The sequence below is a fragment of the Girardinichthys multiradiatus genome, chromosome 14 (genome assembly GCF_021462225.1).
Source record: "Girardinichthys multiradiatus isolate DD_20200921_A chromosome 14, DD_fGirMul_XY1, whole genome shotgun sequence".
NCBI lineage: Eukaryota > Metazoa > Chordata > Actinopteri > Cyprinodontiformes > Goodeidae > Girardinichthys > Girardinichthys multiradiatus.
The window spans coordinates 20,281,377-20,295,163 of record NC_061807.1 but is presented as its reverse complement, the minus strand read 5'-3'; the positions used below and the strand labels follow the sequence as shown (position 1 = coordinate 20,295,163).

Genomic DNA, 13,787 nt, shown 5'->3' with positions numbered 1-13,787 from the left:
TGAAGGGATGCATTTAAAACATGTAGGGTGGTGGCTCTCAGGGACTGGATTTGGGCATCTCTGGTTTAGATCAAAACCTACTCATGAGTTGCCCTTCAACAGCCCAGTCAGACCTAAAAAAAAAAACCTTTGGCAAGACATAATGCTCACAGATATGCTTTATACAATCTAGCAGTGCTTTAGTTAATGGGATAAAATGTCAGTTTTGATTATTTGCTAAAAAATAATAAAAAAAAGATCCACAAGTAATTTGCCACAACTTCACAACTATCCATTACTTTATGCCGGTCTATCATAAAATCCCAACAACAATTCCAAGGGATTGTAAACTTTTAAACTGAACACATTAAATTTTTCACCAACCCTGAAAACCAAGTACATTTAGTTTAAAAATCGGAAACCTTACAAACTAAAATCCAAAGAAACACAAACTTATAGAACCGAGGTGTGATTCAGGTCGGTGAGTGGCTTCTAGCTATTTTGTGTACTTACATGTTCAATAACACTTCCCAGATCATGAATTATGGTCGTACTCAGTTTACTGCCTCCGAATTTACAAGTAGAGCCTGATGAAACTTTAATAGGTGGGTCTGTTATTAGAGAACAGCAGCTGAAACAGTGAGCAAAGATGAAAGGAGCAGAGACTCTCATGAAAGTATTTATTTTCTGCATTTCAGTTGACACCATTTTAGATGTTCATTGTTGCTTCCCTTTGGTATTTTAAAGAAGGCCTTAAGAAGCAAGCAGTTTTGAGAAGGCGTATGAGGTGGTAACTGTATGACAGGAGGAGGGCAGAAAATAATAGGCATTGATTGGAAATATAAAAATAAATGGAAGAGCTCTAACCAGTCAGAACGGACAGTTGGGTGAATATAAGGTAAAAATGAAAGCTGTGAGATCTCAGGAGGGGGAGGAGAAAGACTGAGGGAAGATAGATGACAGGCTATTCTCATATCACCTTAGGAGAGCCAGAGATAAGGGAGGGATGGGTGACAGAAGACAAACTGACAGGGACTGAGGGGACACAGAGAGTAGGTGGGCCAAAAATACTCCTTCAAGACAAACTAAGAAAGTGAGGATGGAACAAAGGAAATTTGAATACAACCGCCTAAAATAGTCCAAGAAAAAATTAGGTGTGAACAGATGAGAAATACACCAGGGAGAAAAAGTTGAAATTACAAATAAAACAGGGGGAGACACTTTAAACCACAGGAATTTAGTAAAAAGAAGATGTGAAGTAGCTTTGAAGAGAAAAATAAAGCATTAGGTCAGAATCACATAACGCAAGGAGACAACTAGGTAATGTGGCAAATTCCTGTGGTAAAACAACATCCTCTGGGTAGAAAGAGAAGGTAAAAATGCCCGAATAAATCATCCCATTAAAACCAACCAGTGCTGAATATGTGCCTTCCAGTAACACATTTGAAACAACTGCCTGTAGTATAAACTGAATCAATGAGACTTGAGTTTCCCAGCCAAGACCTGTAATCATTCACCTCAATTAAAAGGCTATGGGCTTGCTTTTTAAAAAGGTAGAAACTAGAAGTCTCCCATCTCTAAAATTACCACGTTGAAAGATAAACCAAGAAACCAATCAATCTACCACTCTAGGAAGCCAAAATAGGCATTGTTTGTCAAAGAATGCCTCTTACAACCTGACTTAAACAGTCACAGTATAAAGACACTACACTCCTTCAAATTTTAGTATTTTATTCATGAGGAAAATAAAAATAATCAGGCATTTACCAGGTTCTAAAACTATACTATACTACTATAACCATACTAGTGAACACCAGATTTCTCCATGTCTATTAACAGTGATCACCCTTGGTGTAGCTATAGGACTAAAAGTGGCAGTTCCTGTGTACATTTTGACAGTTTGCTAGTCAGGAGACACAGGTGTGTGTTTATACATTTTCAAGATGAAAGGAGGTGAGCAATGACCATAGAGAAGCAAATTTTACTGTTTATTAATCTGGGAATGCTTATAAGGGCATTTCAAAACAATTCAAATCAAGTAGAGAACATTTATGAAAACTTCAAGTCGTCCTACAGCAATTGTTTTGATTGTAGGGCTCAAAGAAATTACATGAACACCCCCCCCGAAAGCTGTCTCAGGCTCTGAAGGCTTCAATTTGCCCTTCAGAAGTTTTTCACAGAACAATTAGCAAAACACTTAAAACGTATGGCTTGTTATACAGGGTTCACAGGAGAAAGCCTCTTCACTCTAAAATGAAAATAGCACCATGATTTAGTTTTGAAATAATGAATTTAAATGAACAACAGGACTTCTGAAACATTGTCTTCTGGACAGACCTGACCAAATCAGTGATGTTTGGCCATATTTGCGCAATCACTGTTTGTTGGAAATCAAACAGCATATTAACAAAATATGTTGTTATAACTGGTCAAGCACGGTGGTGGAGGAGTTAAGTTATTGGGGCTTATTTTGCAGCTACAGAAAACTACAAGTTATTACTGCTAAATGTGGTTTCACAAGTTATTGGATTATGGGGTGTACATTGTTTTTCCACACGCCGCTTATTACACATACAATATATTTTAAAAAAATCAAAAAACAATGGTGGAATCCTTTGTGTTTAATACAGTTTTTATTATGCTCTGATGCAAAAACAAAAAGGTGTAATTCAGTTTCACCATGGCTGTACTCAATCAGGGTTTTTGGATTTAGAAGTCTTAACATTGAATGACTACAACTGCCTTCTAGGTCATTAGCAAGCTAGCAAAGTTATATCAAAGCAATGCAAATTAAATATAAAAGTATAACTTATCAAAATAGTAATCATTAATGCTTTCGTTATTTTACTACTTTGCAAACAGACAGTATAAATTAATTGTGAAGCATGACCTTGAAAATGTTCATGAATTCCGATAATTAGCATACACAATCTACATTTGTGGATACTGCATTTTTAAGCAAGTCTCATACCTGCATTTTGCACCCTCAATTCTTCAACAAGCTTTTCTCCTACGGGTTTAGCAAAAGGCTAAAAACCCACCAAATGGCGTGAATGTTGAGTAGATGATATTTCTTGAAATTAAATTTCCCCAGGCAGAGTTAAAAACTTTTAAGAAGCCAGTTTTACAGAAACAGCAACTTTGGGCTTTAAGCAAAGCAATACATCAGACATACAATCTGTGAAAAAATAAATTATAATGGATAAGAAGGGAGAAAAAAATATTAACAAGCTAAAGTCAATCCAAAAACTTGGAAGAAAAAAAATTTGAGTTATTTTTAGAAAAGCAAGGCAGAACTGACAGCTGACATGCTGAAGAAGCACAGCCTTTAGCTGAAAACTGCTTGAGAGGCTAATTTTGATTTAAAACCAGATATTGAAATATAAAAAAAATTAGAAACTTCATAAAATGAAAAGCAGACTTGTCAGCTAATTACTGAAAGCGAAAAAATACAACAAAGGTCAGCTCATTAGTAAAAGTAGTTAGTCTTTGTGCCAAACACTACTCTCAGAGCTAAACTATTAGGTAAAGTGATAAATAATCCGAGTAGTAAAGAGGGTACTAAGCTAAAGTTTATCTAGTGCACTAAGAGCTGTGTATATGCTATAATTAACTAAAATGTTAGCTAACATGGTAAGGTTTTTTTTGGTCGCCAATTACCATGTTTCCCAACATTAACTTACTATGCTAACAACAATATGTAAAATAAAATGTGCTGAAATGTTAATGTTAGCTAAAGTGCTAATGTGGGCTATCACTAGCATGTTGACTCCATAAACCTTATTCCATCTTGTATGCTAACATTTTATCAGCTAAAGTTAGCTATAGTGCTAATGTTTGCTAAAATGTTCATTATCTTGTTGACCAAGACAGTCTGTTATAATCACTTACTACTTGCTTTATACTACATGACACATTTAATGTATACCCAATTCAAAAACAGCTGACATATTTATAAGACACACTATGACCAAGCTATGGCCTCTAAGAAACAAAGACCATCTTGGTAATGGGAGAATGTCTGCTGCACAATCTTAAAATATTGGTCTTTTCACTTTAAATTCTAGTTCCATTTAAACTGAACTGCAATTTATATGTAAAGTAGTAACATTATGCTACAGAGCCATGTTACAGAAACATTAAAATTACAGTAGGTGCTGCCAACAGGACAGACACTGAGATTTAGTCAAAAAGAAGTGACAGATCTGAGGTCTATCCAGAATTTCAAGAAACAATTTTCGAACATGAATCAAAAGAACAACACTTAAACTGGGTATTAGACAAAGGGATTGACAAAGCAGAAAGGTTGGAAAATCAGTCTGTGGACAGATAAAGAGGAAATCAAAGTGTGGACTATTAGAATAAAACCAAGCCCATTACAATGCTGGAAGGGATTTATAGTATAGATTTATCGCTTATCAAAGCTGTGTAAGAGCCAACTGCAGTATTACAGCAGCTGGCAAATCAGGAAAAACAGAATCCATTGAAAAGAAGAGGGGCTCATGAATTGAAATGGAAAGAACAGAAGAATGGGACTGAAAGTTTCTGTAACAGATTTATAGTGATGTTTATGTTTCTTCTTTTGAACGTGGAAGAAGAAGCTCAACCAGTCTATATTGAGCAAATATTGCCTGAGGTAAAAAGAACAAGTGGAGAAAACAGAAGGTTTCATAACGGAAAGCAAGAAACAAAAAGCACCAAAGATATCTGGTTTGAGTGAAATGGGAACACTAAGAGTTACACAGACTGCGTAGCATAGCAGAGCACACTGTGAGTGGCAGATTTAATCACTTTTAAAGGTCAGCCTCTTTCTACATGACTCCAGCCTTCATTTTACCCTGGCTTGTATAATTCTGATGGCATCTGCCACAATGCCAGGTGCTATGCACCTGCTGGAGGCTATTCACCCCATCACCCCCAGCTCCTCTTGTTGATGGCACCTGGGCCTCCCCTTCCTCGAGCTCTGCCACATTGTTAAAGTACCACACCTTGGTGGTCCTCGGTCAGCAAAACAACATATGGCGATGCACTGGTTAAATGTAATTCTGTTTGAACTGTTACTTTGTTAACTCATTGAAACAATGTAAGTGATTAATTAGTAGAGGGGCATAGCCAGCTGTTTTTGCACTTCAAATACTACTTGAAAGTTGCAGTACTTCATATATGTGGGCCAAGTATTCCCAGTTCCATGAACACCAAAGGGGGCAAAAGTAAAGCATGCCCAAATCTGACATGAGCCATCTACCACAGGTTTATAAAACACTTAATATGTAGTTGCATTACAGTCTTTGAGACAATTACCTTGCAAATATTAGAGTGATAACAGCTGGAGTTTCTTGGAGTATAATCCAAATCCATTTTCAAAATAACGAGCGGATAATGGCTAAGTTTTATATCCAAGCTATGATAATGCCTTTGTATAGTGTTAAACTCCCCAATAAAACTGACTCTGAGGAGTGAGACTGAGGGAAATTGTGATGAGCGGTTTGGAAATAAAGCTGTAGTATCAACTTTGACTTAAGCAAAATGCAGGCTTCACCAAAATGTGCTCCACCTGGGCTCTGCCTAGAAGAGTGCAAACAGTACTTGTGCATCGCATGCTGTTCATAATATTGGGTACAATATTTTTTTTGGTTTGAAAGCCCAATTTAGTGTGCCAATGTCAACATAGGCATACTACTATCTATAGTGTGCTTGTGTTAACGTATTAAAAATAGCTAACTTGCAATACAGTTTTTGTTTAACAGTTTTTGAAGTCACTCCCAGCATTTTATACAGCACAGTCTAATGTATGGCATCTAAAGATACAAAGAACAAGTGTATTTAGTTTTTAAAGCATTCATATTGCTGTGCACTAATGCATAGGACAAAGTTTTAATTTTTAGATCAGAATAATAGCCATGAAGAGCTGCAAAGATTTGAACAAGCACCCAAAACACCTCACATCAAATTACAAAGCATATTACCACACTTAAATCTTCACAGCAGTATTAGGCTGCAGGACCATATTATAGCAAACACATGAAGTTTACAGTAGGAGCCACTGACTCCAACCCCTTTGTGTATAATACAATATATCTAAAGATGCACTCTGTTGCTTTCTATTGTACTCATGTTTTTTAAGTATGGATATTCTCCCTCAAGCACCCCTGGGAAATAAGATCTGACTCATTTATACGTACAATACATCAGTAGGCGCACATTAAGGCTGAAAAGTCAAATTTTGATTTGGCTTTGAAGCCACCTCTATCCAACCGGGAAAGTAAGGGCTTTCAAAATTCAGTTCCACCCTGGTCTCAACAGGGATCAACATTCCTTCTGGGGCGCAATTTAACGGCAATGGGACCAATCAAAAGCCCGACAAGAAAGGGAAAGTTGGGGAAGGAATCATGCAGAGTTTATGAAATAATGAGCATATTGGTTGAGACTTAAAATAAAAGAGGGACACACAATTAAAAAGAAAAGGTAGAAAGTTTGACATGCACAGAAAAAGAGCATGCTGAGAGGTAGACGGTGGAGAACAGGGCTAATGAGTCGCAGGAGGGGAGGGCATTGAAAGAAATAGATCCTGAAAATTTAATCAAATGCAATGCACTCATTTTCTGCTGCTAATTATACAACAGCAAACTAATATTTGGCACTCAGAGCACTGAGTGAGGTTCTTAATGTATTAAACATGCACACACATTAGCAAAGCAGCTTGGAATGTATAACAGCTTCATCTCAATGGTGCAATGAAGATCTCACATGTCTTCAATTTCTGCCCCTGGAACATGTGACACACTATAGTGTCCAATGTGAAACTGCTCGAGAATCTGATACGAGGATCCTTATTTATGGCTGTCATAAGCTTGGAAACAAGAACAAGTAATCGCACGAGATCCACGATAAGTGTATATGCCGAGGCAAGAATTGAAGGAGATGTGTTAGCGAGATAAAACTGCAGGGGCAGAACTGAGACATGCAGAGACAACGATGGAAGACGAGAAGGGAAAGCAAGATCGACGACAAGCAGGAAAAAAAACTAAGGGAAATGAGTGCAAGGAAGGGGGTCCAAACTGGGGTTAGATGTACCCTATGGGAGGATGTAATTAGTGTTTAAACTAGTTTGTGAATAAATGTGTCGGCTCAAATCAAAGGCATGAGATAACGAGGAAAGGGAAACAGCCGGTTCTCATCTATATGTCAGGTTGCATTAAACACACAGACTGAAAGGAAGAAGAGGTGCTTTACTTTTAAAGTAAAAAACAAAGATCAGGAATAACAGGTTCAGAACAAGATGAGAATCAAGAACTAAGTCAGGATCTGAGCAGCAAAACAAAGACTAACTAGGATTATGGATGGGCTAGTATGATGTTCTCTCACAATACGAGCAAAGTTATTTTTCTTCACTTTATTTGCATTTAAGAAAAAAAGTAGAGCATGATAAAAACCAGCCATACCTTAATGACAAAGTGAATAACACTGATTATCACCTCATCATAGGACATGTTAGTGAGTGGGGGAAATGGGAAAGCTTTAGGATTTGAGTGAGTTTAATGAGGACCAAATTATAACTGCTACTCCTCTATATCAGAGCACCACCCAAACTAAAGCTTTGCACATGTCAGTATCTGTCAAAAGAAGTCCAAAGTGGTGAACTGGTGAAAGACATGGGTAGCAGAGACACATTGAAGAACGAGGGGAAGGAAGGATAGCCTTGTGTGGTCCAATCAAACATTAGATGTTGATGCTGATTAGGATAGAATGGCAACAGAATACCGAATGCTTTGTAGCTTGTCACACCTTGTCTGGTTGAAATAGCTCCAGAATACTCAGGCTGCTCATGTCGATCCCAACAATGACCAGGATGCACTATGGGAACAAGCTAACCTGGCAGTGGGAATGTGAAGATTTGGGCGATGTTCTGCCGGGAAACCTTGGTAGCTGCCATCCGTGTGAATGTTATTTTACCATGTACCACCTACTGATACACAGGCTTTGCTGAAGAGGTACTCCCTAATGGCTATAGTCTCTTTCAGCTGGGCAATGCGGCCTGCCACAAAGCTAAGAATGTTTAGGAATGGTATGAGGGGCATAATGACTTTGAGGTATTGGACTGTTCTCTAATAAATCCAATACACAAAGGCAAGGGTCTAGATTAATTCAGCCCTTTGCCAAGGCATTGCCATGTTAAAGCATTTTGTATCCCTGTACTTTATCCAGTGTGTATAAGTTGTATCACTGAGATTTTATTGGCAAGTATTTTCATGAATTATTGAGATAAATGGTCATAAAAATCTCATCAAAAAAGTTAATGGCCTTCTTTTTGGATTTGTCTTTGCCATAATTTTGCAAGATGACTCTTATTAAACGAAAACAATTTCAAGTGACCTTCTTATAAACATTTACAGGTAGATATTATTTAATGGAGGCAGAAAACCACATTTTTTATCACACTATAAAAGTAGAGAATTGAAAGTCGTTTTAAATGCTCTGTTGTCAAAACAGACACGAAATGTCCCTCTGGCAGGTACAAACTGATACGTGGTTGCTGAAACCATCTGCAGTAGAGGGCACCGTTTCAAACACAAATAGTCTGGGTATCAAGAAGGCAATACTGCAAAGGTACGAAATGCTAAAGGGATGAAATGACCAGCACAAAGCTCCACCTCAAACTATACAGGACCTAAAGGATTTCCCAGTGCCAGGTGCCACAGTACACCTTTAGGGGTCAAGTGGAGTCCCAGCATTACCAGGTCAGGGCTAATTTGACTGCAGACGCCCGTAATCCATGTATAACTGCTATTAACAATCAATTGCATATGCTTACCTCATATACAACGGAGAAGTCAAAAGGCCTTCTTTCAGTCAGCTGACTGGCAGTGCACAGCAACAAGTTGAGGAGGTGGAGTCGTATGTTACTTTGATTTATATTGCCGAGAAATACCTTGGTGACTGCAGCACTTTCTCTGGCATCTCATTAAAAAAGACTTTGAACCAAATTAACAGTACAACAGAAACTATTTGCCAGAGTACAAAACAACCAGTGCCTACTTTGGATGGGAATAAAGTGAACAGAAGAGAAAATAAAACATCACCCATCAATGAGGTATAAAAGACTGACATTTGGACAGATGAAGGAAAACAGAGGATGTCTGAAGGCCAAATCAAGGAAGACAGCCAATGAAACATTTAACAGTTCAACAAATCAAGACCCCAAAAAGAGAGGAGAGGGTAAAAGGACAAAGGAAGTGACATGAGGAAGAGGAAACAGGAGCAGTATAGATGTCAGCTAGACGAGGAGATAATTGTTTTGTTGTTCCTCCTAGACTTGCTCTCTCCCCCCTCTCCTCTGTGGCCCGATCCTGTCAGGTGTCAGGCCACCAGACCCGGCTCTGATAGTGAGGTTAATACCAAAGGAGGGGAATGATGAGCCAAAACTCCCTCCTTCGTTTCCTTTACTATAACTCTCTTCCTCTCCTGGATTCAGATAATAACTCATTCTTGACTCACCATCTTCAACAAAACATCCAATTTCTTCCATGTGCAAGCTTTTAACCAAACATCAATTTCAAGCACAGCATCAGACCTGCACTCTTATTAGGTTAAGAAGCAGAGAACAAAAAAGTCTGTAAATGATGCTACAAGCATAAACAAACAGTTAAATGAATTGCTTAATTTGATTTCTAACCAGCAGATCAGCACAAAAGGCGACATTATCACGAAGAGCACTCAGGTTTTAGAGGAGTATCATTTCCATTGTCTAGGATGTGTGTGCACACAACACGGCTGCATAAAAACAAATAAGCTACAAATAATGCATAATGAAAGATGCATTTCTTTCAGAGATGCATGAATTTCATGTATATTACAATGAATAACCCTTCATTTATCATTGCCAGAATACACATAAAAAAAAAAAATAGTACTAGAGAAGTGCTTCACAACCCCCATAAAAAAAAGAGACAAACGTGTTGGTGCAGAGAAGATGTGAAAAACGTGACAAGAGGAAAGATGCAAAACAAACAAAAGGAAAGGCGAAAAGATAAAAGGACGAGGAACGAGTGGGGACATTTAGAAGAAATGATAGAGAAGAGTAGAGGGAAGACAAACAGAGCCCGAATGACCTTGGATGCTGAATCAAGCTACATGGCTGCTATTCAGGCTAATAGAGATATAACACAGTGACTAAAATGAAGAGAAGCTTGGAGGTCAGGAAGAGCCCAGGGAGGATTGCCAGAGAATTTAGAACCAGCAGAAATGCAGTCTGTCTATGGAGATACAGGGAAGATAGAGAAGAGGGGTAAATAAGAAAGATGTCAAGAAAAGACGCTAAGGAAATATAGCCTGAGAGACTTTATATCCTTGGATTACAAGAGGATTACAAACTAAAAAAAAAAAAAAAACAGACTGATAAATAAATAAAGGGAACAACTAATCAGAAAAAGAAAAAGCTAAGAATACAGCACCCTCTGGATTTACTGCCAACCCTAATAAAGTTATGTACATATTCTTAAAATAATGTAACAGGTTAAATTGTTTGAAACTTGAACTGTTGCTCTGACCCTCTGTGTGTAGGCAAGTAGCTATTTTGAGTACAAGACATGGAGCGGGTTAAGAGCATGGTTAAACAAAGATTCAAAACAAAGGAAATTTAAAGTCACACCATTCCTATGGTTTTAAGTCCTTTCAACAAGATCCAGAGTTTTCTTGGACTGAATGGAGCATAGTTTAACTTACCTGTTGCGGCAGAGTGGCTGGCTGAAAGAAGCCTCCTGGACTTTTCCCTATCCTACAAAAAAGGCAAAACTGTTTATATGTTTAATATTTCCAGTTCGGGAGAAACTGAAAAAGTGCCAAACCCATAACTCTTAGGTAAGTTGAAAGCTATAGGCTAGATGAGAAGCCCTTAGATTATGGTATTAGTTTTTGTTGTAAATCTTTTTGTACCAAGATACAATGAGGTCAATGTGATTTTAGTCTAGATTATCACTCCACAAGAATTACATACTGGCCCATACCTATTTTTTTACTCATGAGGGTAAAGACAGATCGTGCTATTCGAATACCATGTTCTCTGCTCTTTCCCATTTTGAAACGTGTAAGGATATGACCTTGTCTGTGTAATTTTCTGCTCCTGGATCTATTTAAGACACTGCAACATTAAAAAAAGTTTGATTTAAACAGAGAAATAAATTCATATAGTGACGCACCAATGAACTGGCCTATCCTCGAAATTGGCCAATTTTCCCTTTATCAGCAACTAAAATAAGAGACGCACCGATCAGAATTTTCACCAGTTTCACTACTGCTTGACCTCCCAATACTTAATTTATACAATTTCTAGAATTATAAGAACATACGATTTTTGTTGTTTTTCAATGAGCCCTCCTGTTCTCTCTCTCTCTCTTGTAGACAGCTCTTGCCATGCCAATCAGATAAAGGTTGCAATCCCTTCATTTTTGCTTGACTCAAAACTACTGCCTGCAAAAATCTGCAGAATATTTTTTCTTTATGGTCAATGTTTGTTATAACCTATAGAAAGAAAATTGTAATCAGTCAAAACCTGAATTGGCAGCTCAGGTGTTAAAGAAAATCATAACTGTATATTGGCCAGTAAAGGCCTGATTGGTGCAACCTCACGCTAAAAGCCTTGCCCTGTGAGTACATCACAGCCATCACTGATGAGATAAGTATGGTGAAATATTGTGGCTCAGTTACACTCACATAAAGGCTGGAAATGAATTGACACCATTGATGTTTTCTAATCTCATAGGCTTTCTGGTCAGAAACAAAGGCAGCGCTGCAGCAGCACCGCTCTGAGTTCTGACTCTTGTATATTCCATGCTGGAAAGCTGATTGAGCACCCACTCTCTCTACCACTGGACTTTACCGAGGAAACTCAATACTATAGAGCGACTGATCGCTCCAGAGTCTCTCAGTTTGAGTTTTTCCAACCAGGACACATTAGACAATACCTCCATGACTTGACAAGTTCTAAAAACACATCTCACTTGGCGTTCTATTTTCCATGCTAATATTAGTTATTCCTCTGATGTTTTGTGCTTCCCAGTATAATTGGTGTCCATTGTTTCACAGAGCTACCAGACAATTTGAAGAACAAAAGGTCTTCGTGTAAAGACAGAGTTGAGGGAACTAATTAGTCCAAGAAAATGGAACAAGTGTCACTTTTACCAGCGTTGTTTTGACAAACTGGCTTAAAAACCCACACATCTTCTCAAAGGCATCATCTTGTTTTTATCTTTAGTTTTAAATGCCTGCTTTGATCCGAGAAGCTGATTTTTAGGTCAGTGTTTGCTCTTTGAAAGAAAAATGCTTCTCATCTTCTGGGTAGTTCATAGACATGAAGGTTTTGTGTGTAGAGGCTGGAGGCAGATATGCTTTTGGGAAAATTAGTACATTGCTGTACCTCATAATGAGCTTTCACCTAGGTAACAAACCTGGACTCATCCAACAAAGAAATAGTCGGGCAAACGTTTGACTGTATAAGGTCAGAATCCACGGCAACATAATGAACACTGGTTAAGGAAGTTCCTTGCACTCAAGTTTTCATGAAATATTTCACCCTTTTTTTTAAAGTATGAGTGAAAGGTTTCACTATAAACCTACAGCAGATACTTCGATGTAGCTTTAATATGGAAACTGGAAGGATGGACAGATGCTTTTAGACCACAGGAGTCAAACTCCAGTCCTCGAGTGCTGGCGTTCCTGCAACCTTCAGATGAGTCTCTGCTTCAACACCAATGAATCATATATTTTAGTGATTAGCATGGCTCTGCAGATCTTAAATTTGAGTTTAGGATGCTTTTGGTCAATGGTGTATGGATGAAGTCTGGAAATATTGGTTTTCTCCCGTCTTTTTCTTTTCTCATACCGATCTAGACCTAGAAATTCCAGGTTTGTCCAGACTCTAAAGGAACACTGTCTGTTGGACTGTCTAATGAACTCATGCAAACAATAGTTAATTCTGTCTCATTTCAGCACCAACTACAACCAATTTTCAACTCTTTTCTCTAAAAAAAACATTCAATATGAGATCTACTGGTGTGATAGTTTCTATCCTTTTCACCAGCTTTAAAATTTTTAGGTTTAAACCCTTAGGATAGATCAATATTCATTCCATAGCCTTAAATCCATGCGTCTGCCCTGCAGCATGCCTGAAAGTAGGCGCCTCTGATTTCCCAGCTACAATGCATTATTAAACATCTAATCCCATCATCCCATCAACACCAACATAAATATGTATGAGAAGCATCAATCAGACTGGTTTCATTTCTAAAACTTGATTACATGACAGTAATTACACCCAATTTAAAAGCAAAGGAAATTTGCAGCGGTCCTGTCTTTATTTTGAATGCATTTTAAATAGAGTTAGGTTGGGGGCATTAAAGGAGAATATCTATGTGTGTCTGAGTCATCCTAGATGGCATTTACGGGATGTAACTCCAAGTCTGAGGAGAGACTAAATGGTTAGAAAACACATACGAGAAAGGCTCTTCGACGTGGCAAGAGAAAGCCATAAGAGACAAAAGCAGAGAAGAAAAAAAAAAATCCCACACAAGAGGGTTAAAGCTGCAGAGGACAAACTCAACCCAGCATCAGTACACTTGAGGTGGGCTTCAGTCTCCCACACATACTCATAAAACAAAAAAAAAAACATGCTTGTTCTGCTTTTCTCAATACAAACAATAGACCAATTCCCACCCTGAAGCAAACAAAATACAAATTATGTAAAGCGAGCCCCCCCCCCGGTTCTCCAGCCATCCAGTTCACCTCTCTTCCACTCGTTGGCTCCAGCACTTCAA

General features: G+C 38.1%; 2 protein-coding genes across 5 annotated transcripts in view; one reads left to right on the top strand and one right to left on the bottom strand.

Annotated features, from left to right (window-relative positions):
- The window catches only part of pcxb (pyruvate carboxylase b), a 424,891-nt gene that overhangs the window by 152,021 nt on the left and 259,083 nt on the right, over positions 1 to 13,787 (bottom strand). The gene's annotated exons all lie outside the window — the stretch shown is intronic.
- Positions 1 to 13,787, top strand: part of LOC124880939 (leucine-rich repeat and fibronectin type-III domain-containing protein 4) — a 49,278-nt gene that overhangs the window by 32,008 nt on the left and 3,483 nt on the right. The window lies entirely within an intron of this gene.